The 14,312-nt window shown below is 41.6% G+C and overlaps 1 protein-coding gene across 1 annotated transcript in view; it reads left to right on the forward strand.

The window, feature by feature from the left end:
* Positions 1 to 14,312, forward strand: part of acbd6 (acyl-CoA binding domain containing 6) — a 38,988-nt gene that overhangs the window by 17,076 nt on the left and 7,600 nt on the right. The gene's annotated exons all lie outside the window — the stretch shown is intronic.

Below are 14,312 nucleotides of genomic sequence, written 5' to 3' on the forward strand. Positions count from 1 at the left end.
CTTCTCATTCCTTCTAACACTGCTATGCACACATGTGCATGTGGCAAGGCAAATAGTGACATCTCCAGCATCCCCATTGCCCGTCTCTTTTCTCTCTCCATCCCTTCCAGAAGGTCACCTTTAATTCACTTTGTGCCACAGACAAATCCCCCAGGGCTTTAGCAGACAGAGTTAGCCGGTAGCTAGCCTAGTGTTTAGCCTCGCCGAGGTTTAGCAGCATCCAGGAGGCTTTAGCTTTTGGCGGTAAGCTGGCTCAGCTGCACATCGGAGAAATTACTCCTCTTCCCTGCCCGGCGGCACGACACAATGCAGTTCACTATCGGGGCTGCACACTGAGGCTTTAACTGTAAGGCCGAATCAATTGGAAGTAATCAGGCAAATTGTTTTACGTTGCACAACCCACATAATCAGGACATTTCACAAATGACTTTCTCTTTTGTGGTCATGCATGGCCCCTTTTTGTTTCAAATGCTCGCAGCCAGGGAGGGGGGGTGGATTTGTGGCGAACGGTTCATGAAAGACTTAACAGTGGGATAACTACGAGAACACTTCACTAATGATTTAGAGCCATATCAAGATAATAACAGCAGAGGAGGATTGATGTATAGACGGAAGCTTTTGTCCTTTTGGAAGATGTAGATGTATTTACAGTCATGTACCTATCACGAAAATATAAATTGATATCTCAATGTGCCAAGATTTGTCAGCAGTCAAAGAACATAAATCTTTGGCCAGGTAGTGATAATGGGAGGCTTTTATAGATGGAAATAATACAACTTTTATCTTGAATAATTTGTAATAGAGCAAACAGAGACACAATTACGTAATCTAGAGACGGGTTCCCAACCAGGGGGTCCCAACCCCACGGGGGTCACCTAAGCTTCACAGGGGGTCCCAAGGCCTTCTTGGGTTTTAGGTTTAAGGCGTGTAATGGTGCCTTCAAATGAAACTCGTGAGCTTGTGTTTACAACATGGGAAGTTGTGTATATACTATGCTTGGTGTCCCATTGGGCAAAAAATCCATAACAACCTTTCAGCATATTGTAATTCAAGTCATCTAAGAGAAAACTAGACTTCTGCACCTCCTCATGGCTCTATTTTCAGGCTCCCGTGACGGGAGACTTTGGCCAATCACAGGTCATTTCAGAGAGAGAGAGCGTTCCTATTGGCTGTGCTCCGGCTGGTGGGCGGTGCTTGGTATTTCCTCAACTGATCTCAACATAGCTGCCGTGTCACAAACTTTCTCATTTTACAGCTAAACAGTACACTACAAGATGTTTCTGAAGACATTTGAGTGGAGAAATAGACATTACAGTAACAGAATATTAGTTCATATTTGATCAGCGCTGCCTAGTTTGACCGTTTGATGGGAGTTCACGAGTGATTGAGACAGCAGACTCCAGATCAGCTCTGATTGGTTGTTTTCCTCCAGTCTGTGAAATCCTGCAGGGTGACATTATGAGCACCGGAGGATACAGAGGAACATGATTTTTTTCAGATTACCTGTCTCATGCACTACTGTTAGGGTATAGTGACCGTTTTATAAACATAACTTTTTTTAATCAAATTTGCTCCATTTCTACCCACTGCTGCTTTAAGTCATGAGAACAACGCTGCTAAGCAACGGCAATATTAACGCTACTGTCGGCTTCTAGAAGCCACAGAAGCTAACAATTTAGCAAGCTAGAAAGTGGGTAACATAATGCAGTAAACACGACAGAGGAAAAAGTTGAGGCTGTCGGGAATATCAACATTTTCCTCAGACATATAAAATTACGAAGAAAAACAATATATGACTAAAATTACAATATAATAACTTATTATGCACCGAAAAATGTACTTCCATGGCCTCCGCCATTTCTGACAACGTCAACAAACACGTCACAAGTCTTGAACTCGGGGGCTTTCAGAAACTTTCCACTTACGAGGTAGAGGAGGCGAGACGAGGAGGAAGAGGGGTGTTCATATGGACTTAAGGAACGAGGTTGGGAACGACAGATCTAGAGATTTCAGGTCATTATTTAGTCCTGTTCTGCTTTATAAATGTGCCTTTTTGAGCAAATATGTTTACGCCAAGGAAGGAAAACCTAAAAATTCTGTTTCAGAGGGAGCGCAGACATCCTAAACTCATGCATCAGGACCTCATCACCTGCCTGTCTCTCAGGTGTTAGAGGAAGCTGGCCATGGAGTCGCCTGAGTATTAAAGACACTGGACCTCTGCAGCAGAGTTACTGGTAGCAGATTTATGAGGTGGCAAAGAGGTGGCTGAGAGAAAAATATAGTCCGCTAAATCATACCACTCTGTCGCAATGCCAAATTATCTCACTATGTAAAGCTTACAGAGCGATACGCTTCTCATTAGAACCTGCTCGAACATCCTTTTGTTTTGTTTTACTTGGGGTTAAGTCGTCGAGGAAAGGAAAAAGGAAGAGGAGAGGGAAAAGGAAAGTTCGTTATATTAGAGAAAGATAAAAACTTGATGGAGCAGCTTTATGTGTCTGTCCTTTTCGCCCTAAGCCCCCGTCACATGAAACAAAGAGTGTTCATGAGAGGAATAGAGGAATGTTTGGGTTGTTTGCAGGCTATTAGAGCGACCAGTAATCTCTCTTGACCTCTACCAACTGCCGAGCAACCAGTAAATAAAGATCAAACATGATTTATGCTTAATTTGTTGATTAAAAAGGGGAGGGGGGACTTTCAGAGTTAAAACAAAAAGTATTATTATTTGCTTGGCAGAGGAGGAAAATCGTTTGAAATTAATCAACTGATTGTTTTAGTGAATTGTTCCCAAACCCTGGTAACCTGCATTAAAGGCTCGTTTGATAGTTAATCCTGGATCAAGGCGGGGAGGGAGGGACTACAATAGGTAGCTCTGTGTGTGTGTGTGTGTGTGTGTGTGTGTGTGTGTGTGTGTGTGTGTGTGTGTGTGTGTGTGTGTGTGTGTGTGTGTGTGTGTGTGTGTGTGTGTGTGTGCGTGTGCGTGTGCGCGAGTGCGTGCGTGCGTGCGCGCGCTCTGCCACCTGCCAATTGTAGATGAGGCACCCGGGGTCGGTGGCGTACATTAACCCCCGTCCTCGCGGTATCACTGCTCCCTCAGCTAATACATCCGGAGAAAGTGGGGCACAAACTGTAGGAAAGCCGACAGTAAAACCTCACTTAATGTAATAATGGAAATTAAGGCTTAAACACGGGACGTATAGTGTGTGTGCTAGAATGTATTTAAGAGTATTAATAAGGCCTCAGATTAAGTTTAGGACATTCCATCATATCATGAAAACAGATCCCACAGCACAGATTCATCACTAATTAGGGTTTAGTTTTGTTCAACTATAAGAAGTATAATTGTTTTAAAGACATTACAAATAAGGCAAGATAACAGACTGCAATGTTTTATGGGCAATGACCAAAATACGTCTCTGTAGCAAAAGCTGACATTGAATGTTGCGTCTTAGTTTCTTAGTTTGATTTACTTTTTCTCCGATCAGATATAATTAATAATAATTTTGCTGTTGTCAAGATAATCTCACTACAAGGTCTGTTTAGTTGCTGTTCTGGAGCTTTCAATCAGATCACATGATCTTCTTCAGCAGATGGAGTTTGTTTGTTTGTGGATGTTTACATTTTTTTCTGCGGACATTTCCACTCTAATTAACTAGACTACATTATTATTATTTTATAGAATTAAACACAGTTGCATTCAAGAAATTTGGCTAATTGTGTTAAATAGATTTAAAAAAACAAAAACATGTTTTAATCCTCAAAGAGAGGCTTCAAAAAAGGTGTTTTGATATAGCAACCGAAACCAGCTGTATTACAACTGGTAACAAAAAATGGCAATACCCAGCACTGATTACAAGTAACTGATTCAGTTAAAATGTGTTTTTACAGGTGGTGAAATAGTGGTGAATTATCATTTTTACACTTCATTTCCCCTCGTTTCAAGTCTTTGTGCTAAGCTAAGCTAACCGTCTGCTGCCTATTTACCGTACAGAAGTGAGAGTGGTATCAATTTTCTCATCTAATTCTCTACAAGAAAGCATTTTCCCCACAACGTTGAACTTTTCCTTTGAGAAAAACTTAAACGACAAAAATGAAAATGGCTCAGATATTTGGTGATTGTTTGTTTCCGTTTGTGTGACTAAGAGTTGAGGATTAGGTCCTGTCATTAGTTTAAACATTTGTTTCTGTGTGTTTCCGCTGTCCCTGTGGTCATTCTCTGTCCAGACGGTGTAATCCCACACCGACACAGGTGGAAATCCCACCTGAAACCCTCCTCTAACCCTCCCAACAAGCTGTACGGTTGCCATGGAAATATGCATTTATAGAAGGGACATGCCCATTCATGGGAACTGGAGTCAAAGAGGCAGGGCTTTGGTTCGGAGGTGCTGCAGAGCTAAAACAAAGGTCAGGAATGGTCCTGAGTAGATTAATACAATGTGTGGTTCACTGAGAGGGTTAGAGACAGAGAGGGGATTAGAGGAAGGACAGGTGAGATGCAGGTTAACACAACACAAACACAATAGGAAACATTGTTAAGGTTTAAAGTAGGTGATTGGAGGAAAAGGCAGTGCAGGTTTTTTGGCCATGTCTCTCATCCTTTTACTTGACTCATATCTGCTTTTTTTCCCGTCTTTCTGTCTGTCTTCATCTCTCCCCTCTCCTCATCACTCTCCCCTCCCCCCAAAGCTCCCGTCCCCTTCACTCCATCCCTCCCACGCCTCCGCCTCTACTTTGTATTAAAACAACATGATCCATGAGGCGGGGAGGGCGACTCGCAGCACCGCTAATTCTAATTAATCCAGCGTGGTAGCACGGCCGCGGCAGGCCCCAAGCGCTCCCAGTCTATCAGATAGAAATTCATAACTTAATTGAGGTCAGAGCCTCGAGCCGGCAGAACAAAAGTCTCCAGCCAGGACCAGCTAGATCAATAGTAATAAATATCTGACTGGGCGGGCTACAATTGGTGGCTAGAGAGCACAAAACAAGTCTCATGCACACAGTCTGCATGTAGAACCTGCAGGGATATCTGTTTGTTTGTGTGTGAGGAGTTCAAGACCGGCAGACTAGCATATCTTATTAAATTTACATGTTCTTTCATTTCTTAAATGTACAGTTTTATTATTTTAATTAGATTGTAGAAAACTATTCTCTTACTGGTATCATGTTTGTCTGCTTGTGTGTAAAATAGAGCGAGGGAGCTCTGTGCATACATGATGTGTGTATGGCTGATTTGTAGTGGCATAGTTTCTGTTAAGGTATGGATCCATTGATTTGATATTGATGTGAGTGGCGTGTGTGTGGACTCGGGCTGTTGATTTATTTATATAATGGAGTAAAACAGTGAATTAACGACAGTGTGAGATCTCAGCTGATAAATGTTAACAGATGTCAGTGAAGAACTTTGGGAATCTTAATAATATAATATATTATATATTTCCTCTGATTTCATGTAAGTTGACCGGCCGGCCTCGCATGCCTTTTAGTGCGTTTTCATGCATGTCATCGTACCCCACTGGCTATCTCACGGCCGCCGCTCTGCATTGCGCTCATACGGCGTTTACCGCTGATAACGCTGCCCCGACCAACTGCGCCATTGTTGAAGCACCACCCTCCGGTTCCCCCTCAGGTTAACACTGTTAGCGCTGTCAGCGTTGTTGCCATCGTTACTAGTCACTGTTAGTGCTGTTAGCATTGATAGCTGCAAGCCGCCGGCTCAGCCGTCTCCATGTTGAGAGCCTTGTAGAGGCAATAGAAATGCTCCCAATCTCGCCTTCAGCACCTTTAAAGGATCCGTATCAGAAATGTTTGTATATGTTGTGTATTTATGTTTAAAAAATGAAAAGTATTAAAAGATTAAAAACTCAAATATTGACATATACATCAATACAGACAGACAGATACCAGTTACCTACCAGTTAGTTACAATTAGCATACCTCTTCGGTGCCACTTACTGTAGTTACAGTTACCTACTAGTTACCTATGTAGCAGTTACAGTTAGTTACCAGTTAAGGCTACAACAAATCATTATTTTCAATATCGATCAATCTATCGGTTGTTTTATGGATTCATCTTTCCGCCTATAAAACATCAGGTATAATTTGCTTGATTTATAAACCAACAGTCTAAAAACTAAATATATTTAATCCACAAGTTAAAGATTCAAGATTGAAATGACGATGACTCTACTATCAAAATGTTTACACATTTGTTTAGATTAATCGTCATAAATCACTGACAGTTTGGTAAGATGTACACAAGTTAGTACCTGTCTTGAAGAAAACCGTTGTATCTTGCTAATGAGTTCAATAATCTGGTGTTTCTATAAAATAATGCAGATGTACTTCATGGGAAATGAATGGGAAAAAATATAAAACGTCAGACTGTCGTATAAATATGGACTACTGCCAAATAATTACCAAATAGCACCAGGCTGCTCTTACTCAAAGGAAAAAGTGTGTTTCCTAAATAAGATGTTCATGGTTGTGCCAAATCCCCGGCTCACAAATCACAGAAAATATTCCATTTTAATCAAACTGAACAAATCGTAAGCATTAGCATCCGTTCATGCTCATTTTTCACGAAAAAGCATAGTAAACCTGTATCAATATTTATGACATTTCATATTGAAGTCGCAGCATTCAGCAAAAATTAAATGCTGCAACCTTTTATTGTGGATATTATGCAGCTGTGAGCATTTTAGAGCTCAGCCAGCAAACAAAGAACACTGAACCATCTCATCTGTGTCCTCTACTGTGGTGTCAACTACTTGTGTGATAGAAACACACACACACACACACACACACACACACACACACACGGTGGTTGATTGAAATTCTATGGTGGAGGCATTATTACACGTTTGTATCCCTCCCCTTTCCCAGCACTGCCTCCTATAACTAATGGCTCAGTCAGGCCAGTCATAACAAATATCCAGCAAGATTCGTCATAATTGTGTGTGTGCGGCGCGCATGTGTGTGTGTACGTGTGTTTGTAATTGTGCAACCTATCCCCCAGAATATATAGGGTCTTTAAGAAAGGGAAGGCAGCGAGGTGGGAAAGTAAGAAGACGGAATATATCGAGGATTCGAAGAAAAAAATTTGAGAATAAAATAGGATGGAGGCAGAAATAGAGCAGGTAAACAAAGATACGAGACGGACATATACTGTTTATACCGTAGTGTGTGTCCTTTTCACCTCACTGGGTGTATTAGGACATTATCGACTATCTTACAAATCAATCAGCATGACGTTTTTATGGCAGTATTATATGATAAGACAACAACTTTATACATCAGGTATTTAATTCACTGAATAAGCCCAAAATAGACATTCATATCTGGTTATTTTCGCCACAGTTTCTCAACAGATTCAACTTTTTCCAGAAATGGTATCATGCTATATATTGATACCACAATATCAAATTACATTTAGTAGGGTTGGGTGATATGACCAAAATCTTCTATCACACGATATGCACGATTTTGAAAAAATATCTAATTGCGATTATTTTGACTGTTATTGCAATTGCGATATGGTTTGCGATATTAGAGGGTATGATCATTTTTACATAATTATTCTCATTTTCATTGAAAAACATACTAAAATCCTCCTGCGGTTTGAACATTGTAGTAGGCCATATTGTGATTTCGATCAAATTCCGATTAATTGTGCAGCCCTAATCACGATATAGGTACTTTCGTATTTCGATAATGATATATATCACGATATAGCATGTTTTATGATATTGCAATAAATAAATAGTCTATATGAAATAACCACACGGTAAAGCCTATTTTTGTATACACTTGTGTGAATTAAATACTTGAAAAGTACGGAGCTTTAGTGCAAAATGAACAAAACAGTTTCAAGTGAAATTATAGGGGAAAAAAATTATAAATATTTCCTGCTATACACTGACTACTGTATGTTTACATGCACGCACACAAATACAGAGTAATCAGATTAGGACAATAGTTTATTTAACTACACTTGGGTATTACCAGAATTCTTAGCAATTCAGAAATTCTGAGAAATTTGAGATTGTATGTGCTTATAATTATCATTTAGACCAGTAGTTCCCAACTTATTTTCCCTCAAATCCCCCCACTTGTGTCTAAGAAAAGCTGAGGACCCCCCCATATTTTCTGACGTCATCACCCAAATTGTACAAATCCTTGAACAAAACCCTCAATTTGAATAAGGTGTTTCAGTGTATTAAATGACTGTCTTATTTTTATTAAATCAACTGTCTGTAATGAATATAACTCGCCAGCTTAACGCCAACAAACATGGATATTTCGTTAGATAAAAACATGTTGTGAATTTTGGAAATGACTACATCTGTCTTTTTCCAATACATTTTGACTTTTGGTCTTTACAACGCTCTGGAGTTATTGGAAATGTTTGGATCACACGAGTCAGAAACAATCCTACGCGGCCCGGACCCCATGTTAGGAACCACTGATTTAGGCAACGTAATTGTGCATCACGATATCTCGATATATGATTTCATCACGATACGATTCCATTGAAAGACTATACATTATCATATTGAATTATCACCCAGCCCTAGAGATTTGTGTCCATATTGCCTAACCCTAGCAGAGTAGAAGCAAGACAATAGGCAGAATGACTGCGCACATGCATGTTCCTCTGCATGTGTCCACAGCTTGCAGCATATAAAATGGTACCCATTTAGCTGGACATAGTGTCCGAGCTACAGTGAGCACCTTCACACACTCTCATGTCTCTGCAACAGATTAATAGTGGACTCTGAGACACTCCCACAGCTTAGTGCACACATTAATGCAGATATTTAAAAAAGCCATTCCTTGCTTCCTCTTTATAATAGGCCCAAGAGTAATTTATTGCTCCTGCATTTTCCAATGTGTGTGTGTGCCTTCAGTATGTACCCTTCTGTTAAAAGTAGAGGAATTGGAACACACCTTGTTATACTACACACACATAAAGGCACCACACACACACACACACACCACTTGACGTTTTATACGCCACACTGTAAGCCGCTCTTATAGCATTCATATTTAGTACTTGCCGCACATTAGCTGGACTCGATGAAATGAAAGCTGTTGCCGCGCTGTGTTAAAAGGGGCTATCGGACATAGATACAGTTATGAATCTATAATATGAGCACTCAGAAAAGAGCCAGAGACTTGACAGTAATAGTGCGGCCTAAAGAGCCATTCCAGCAGGTAACAGTCCTCTTTGCCATCATCAGCTGTTGTTTCTTTCTTATTGGCCACTCACTGGGCCTTGCCTACACTCAACTATTTGATTTCCATCGTTCTTAACCGTCCACATAAATTGTCAGGAGCATTAAAGCTGTCCTCGACCGTTTCAGACAGAGGAGGGGGGGAGAGGAGTGAGAGAGTGAGAGCTGGATACAGACAGCGAGGGGAGGGGACGGGGGTGAGGAGAGAGAATAAACAAAGTAAGTGTTTTGCCTTCCATCAGTCTCCCGCAGTACTCAGCTTTATGAGTCCCTCACTCCAAATGCCTCAGCCGCAGCCCCCGCTGCCCGGCCAATTGATTTTCATATTACACTCTTTTATGTATTTATTTATTTCATATATTTCTTTTTAAACATCATCGATGAGACGCAGGAGGACAGACGGGAGCCTCCGGCCGATGTTAATTCCCAGTCTCAACCTCATCCTCCTCTCTGATGGCTTTAATGGAGGCTAAGGTGTCCCACGGGAACAAGCAAGCTCAGCGACACGGGGAGGGGAGGGAAGTGTTGGAGGGGGAAGAAGAGAACAGGGATTTAGAGAAAAAGAGAGGCTTCTTTTGTCTAGTGTGACAGAGAGGCTGGAAAAATCAGGCTATTGTGGGCAAAGGTATGTCCAGCCATTTAAAGGAGCTTTTACACTCAGATCGAGCTTCAGATACTCTTATTACCCTTTGCTCCAGACACACAGGAGTTGTTTTTGGATGGACGACCTGTGCTGAAGTTAAGGTGTGTCACACTTTTAGGCCTCTTGAGATCTCTGACATTATAAATATCTATAATCCCTGGCATCCTCCAAGACCCTCTGTCAGTTCTGGACATGTGAATCAGGACATAGACAGGATTTCCCCCCAAACTGTGATGTTACTGATGGCAGCTATGGGCGTGAGGGAGAAGGGGGGGGATCACCTGAAGGACACTCCCAGGAGGTGTGAAGGACGGGGAGTTTGGCGTCAGGCTAATTTGACCGTGGGTTGCAGTGCTCACACGCTGAGTGGCAAGGTTACCTCTCCCTGCTCAGAGAGGAGACCCAGATTCAATTAGGGCTGGCCCCGGTCTGCAGATCCTTTTATCACGGGGGGTCTTCCCAACACACACACACACACACACACACACATCTGACGGTTAACACACACAGCAAACGCAGGGGAAACACAGGCCTTTACGTACAATACCTACTTACACACAATACATATGTTTGTATGATCATTTCTTGCTTCATCTAGGGATTTCAATGACGATTCTACATGTACAAGTTTTTAGCTTTATATCCTACTTTCAGGATTGCTGCTGGTTTCATGAGATGGATCCATCACAATAGACTTTTTTTCTACTTTTGCCCTTCGTCAAAATTAAGTGATCATAATGCAAGTTGCTGTAGACTTGAAAACTCTTCCTCATTGTTGCATATGGTGATGATTTGAGAGTTAGCTGCTGTGTGATTAGAAAAAAACAGATTTACAATAACATTATGAAAAGTATTGTGTGAATTTGGTGGATATTTTTGCATCCGACTTCTGCTCTATAGACCCTTTTTTTGACGACGTCATGATTACGTCACAGTGTTAGCTGGAGGCAAAACAAAGGAAAGACTGGAGGCAAACACAAATCACATCAGAGAAGTTGGCTAAAGTTGCATCAAAAATGTCATCTTGCTGTGTTGTTGGGTGCCAGAATCGATATTCCATGCATTTGAGATGACAAACTGTGATTCGAGGCTCTAGCGAGCTAAAATATCCGCGAAGCCTTTCAGAGATGGAGAGAAAATGTTGCTAATAGTTTAGCCTCCTGCTAACCGTAGTCGTCACGCAGCGGTGAGCTCACGCTTCCCTCTAAACTATTAGAGGAAATGTTGGAAAATGTTTCTAATACGCTAAACTATTAGACAGATTGGGAGAAAATGTTGCTAATAGTTTAGTGAGTGACTGTACACATTCAGAGAAAAGAACTATTCTGCCTACACTCCACCATAGCTGACTTTAAAGTCTCAGATGTTAAAGTTTCCTTAAATGCAACAACAAGGGAGTATTTTCAAACTGCACAAATATGTAACAATGACTTTAATAATTAGATATAGTGGACCTAATGTTCTCTGTTATAGATTACCTACGTCAAGCAGGTTTCAAGTTGCTGCAAATAGATTTTCTCACCAGATCGCATGCATCAAAACAAAACAAAAAATCAAGGTTCTGTATGTTTGGGAACATGGTAAGCAGAAAAGTCTGCAGAATTAGTAATAAATGTTGTAAAAAGTGCTGTAAGTTGGTCGTGTCTGGCCCGTGATGTCTGGTTCCAGATGGGACCCTCCATCTTACTCAGATCTGTGTTCTGCTCTCTGATTAATGGCACCTGCTCATCATAATGCTATCTGCTGGAATCTGCATACCAATGATCCCAGTCGCCTATCGATTCACCCCTCATCTTCCCCACACACACACCCTGGAGACTGATCCACACACACTCGCATCCCCTCTCCCTCCCCCCAACCACTGTCATTATAAAAGTCAGCAGCTGCTGCATGCATTGATCATAAATCATAATTGCTTGTCCATTTTTCCCCACTTGTTTAATGTTGCTGTCAGGGACAGTAGGGGGGAGAAAAGGGGGAGGCGGGGAAAGGATGCGAGGAAGAAAAAGCCCTGAGAAGGTTTAGTGAGACAGAAAGATGAGAAAGAGAAAAAGAGGTGAAGGAAAAGTTGGAGAAAGAGGATATGATGGTGAGGAAGATTTTAATACAGCTAGTGGCCATTTGAGGAATAACAGCTCAGGACGTCTACATTAGCTTTTTGTATTCAGCTATATTGGTTTCACCTTTTGAGGAACATGTTGAAAGTGTCTTTCTTTTAGTTTTGCAGATAACCCGCTGCCTCTGAAAGTGTTGTGCTGCTCACTCTCGGAGAATAAAACCCTCCTCTTGTATTGTGACGTAGCCTAAATGTTTGCCAATCATCTTGGCTAAGGTCTTGTGTGTTTATAGTAATTACACTAATGTCTCAAAATGACTGTAGCGATGATTTATCGATGTTAAATTCCAGGACCTTTAAGTAGTATTTTTTATTTCCAGACAAAACATTTGTTAGTGAACGGCAGTGATGAAGCCATTATGTGCCGATCATGTTTTGTCCATCTTAAAATGAACACCACTTAAGTTATTGTTACTGTTGAGACTGACAGCGTTCTTATTACTAAATATTAGAAAGATAATGGGCTTGATTACCCACCATATACCAAGAAGCACTGGAAGTTGGATTGGCTGGTATTAAACAACGTATCCTCATTTAACGGCTCGTATGATATCTTACGAAAAGTTATTCCTCATTTTTCATGCGTTTTACTACGAATGTCCAGCAACACGTGACAATTTCCCCCTGTTACATGCATACAGTCTTTTTCAAAATAAACTTCCATCTTCACAGGAAACAACTTGGTTAGGTTTAGGCAGCAAAACTACTTGAGTTAGGTTTAGGAAAATGTTTGGGTTAAAATAAGTACGATAATGGCGTTACTTAAGTACGGAATGACAAATAAGTCAACGTTTGGGTTAAAATAACTATGGAAATGGCGTTACAGAAGTACGTAAGTTACATGACAAATAAATCAGTGTTGACTTCTTGTTTCACATGGGGTATGAACACCGGTCTCCTGGGCGAAAGTCCGGTGTTTTTTGACCCACCCGTCCACTCCGACCTCCTCCCTATGCGGCGTTTGTCGCTCTTTATACTTTCTGGTTCACAATTACGTGGATTACATACAAATTGATTTTGTGTGATATGTACTGTACCTACTACAGTGCATTACTTTTTGTAGGTATAGCTTCGAACGGTGTATGAAACACTCATACACACTGTGCTTTCTTCAGCCTCAGACCTAAGACAGTGACAGACCTTTAACTTCTAGCCACAATCCCTCCTCTGGCTCGGACACAGACAAACAGAATGAAAGACAGACTGAAACCTAGTTTCAAGAGGAGATGTACTCAGGGGACCTCTGTGTCCTATTTGTATCCCTGACTGAGTTGAGTATCCGCCACAGATATGCCCTTGATCCCTCCACGTAATGCTGGTGTAAACAGCTTGGGCTGAATGTTTGGAGTATTCTTGTCCCGTCGTCCGAGCTCCGTGAAGGCGGACAGATGGAGAAAACAAGTTAAACCACTTTCCAGAAATGAACACAACATCTGTGACAATCCCTTTGTGTCGCAGACAATGTTTTATTTGATCCTCGTTGGCCTCAGTCTGAGTCTGGTCGTTCCTGCCCTCTGTTAGGACAATCTGACTGAGAAAGACACACAAATGTACACACACACACGATCATCTTTCATTGGACCAATTTTGGAGCAGTTACAGTATTATTTTGATCTGTAAAGAAATACGACTGTGTGCCTATAATCTCCCTACATCCTTGATTTGCTGTATTTCTCTTTCATCCATCTTGCTTCACATCATCTGTGTGGTAGAAATGATAGATCGGTGTAAGTTAAATTCAGCAAAACTGCAATTGTACTAATAGATCAATCCCTATCCATGCTGCTCCTAAGCATATTGCTCCACCCCATTAGGGTGATACACTACACAGTGCTGGATCTCTGCTGCTGCTGCTGCTGGTATTGTGCAAGCAGCGGCTTTATTGAGCACTCTGCTGACATCCAGCCCAGCATTTCTGCACCGCAAGGGGAAACTTTGGATGACATGTAAAAGCAGGGGGTTCGGTGTGACATGCCTCCGTAATGGGATGGGAACAGGGGTGCACCAGATAGAGGGGGGGAGGTGTGGGTGTAACTGCAGGTATTGGGGGAGAGTGGTGGGATGGGGATGGGGAGGGGAGGGAGTGTCTCTTCCAGGCTGCTTCCAAAGCAAATGGAAGACAATCCAATTTCCTGTGATTCCATCAAGCCTCCGTCCTGGATGAAGGGGCATTAGGGAACACTGAGAGGACAGGCCGCTGACCCCTCACATGAACATGCAAGAAGCATGTACGCCGCGCACACACACTGGCGAAATGTTTCCTAACAAACATGCACGTTTTGCTTCAAGTCTCACTGCACTTTAAGGCATCTATATTTTG

This window comes from Sebastes umbrosus, chromosome 5 (assembly GCF_015220745.1).
Source record: "Sebastes umbrosus isolate fSebUmb1 chromosome 5, fSebUmb1.pri, whole genome shotgun sequence".
Taxonomy (NCBI): domain Eukaryota; kingdom Metazoa; phylum Chordata; class Actinopteri; order Perciformes; family Sebastidae; genus Sebastes; species Sebastes umbrosus.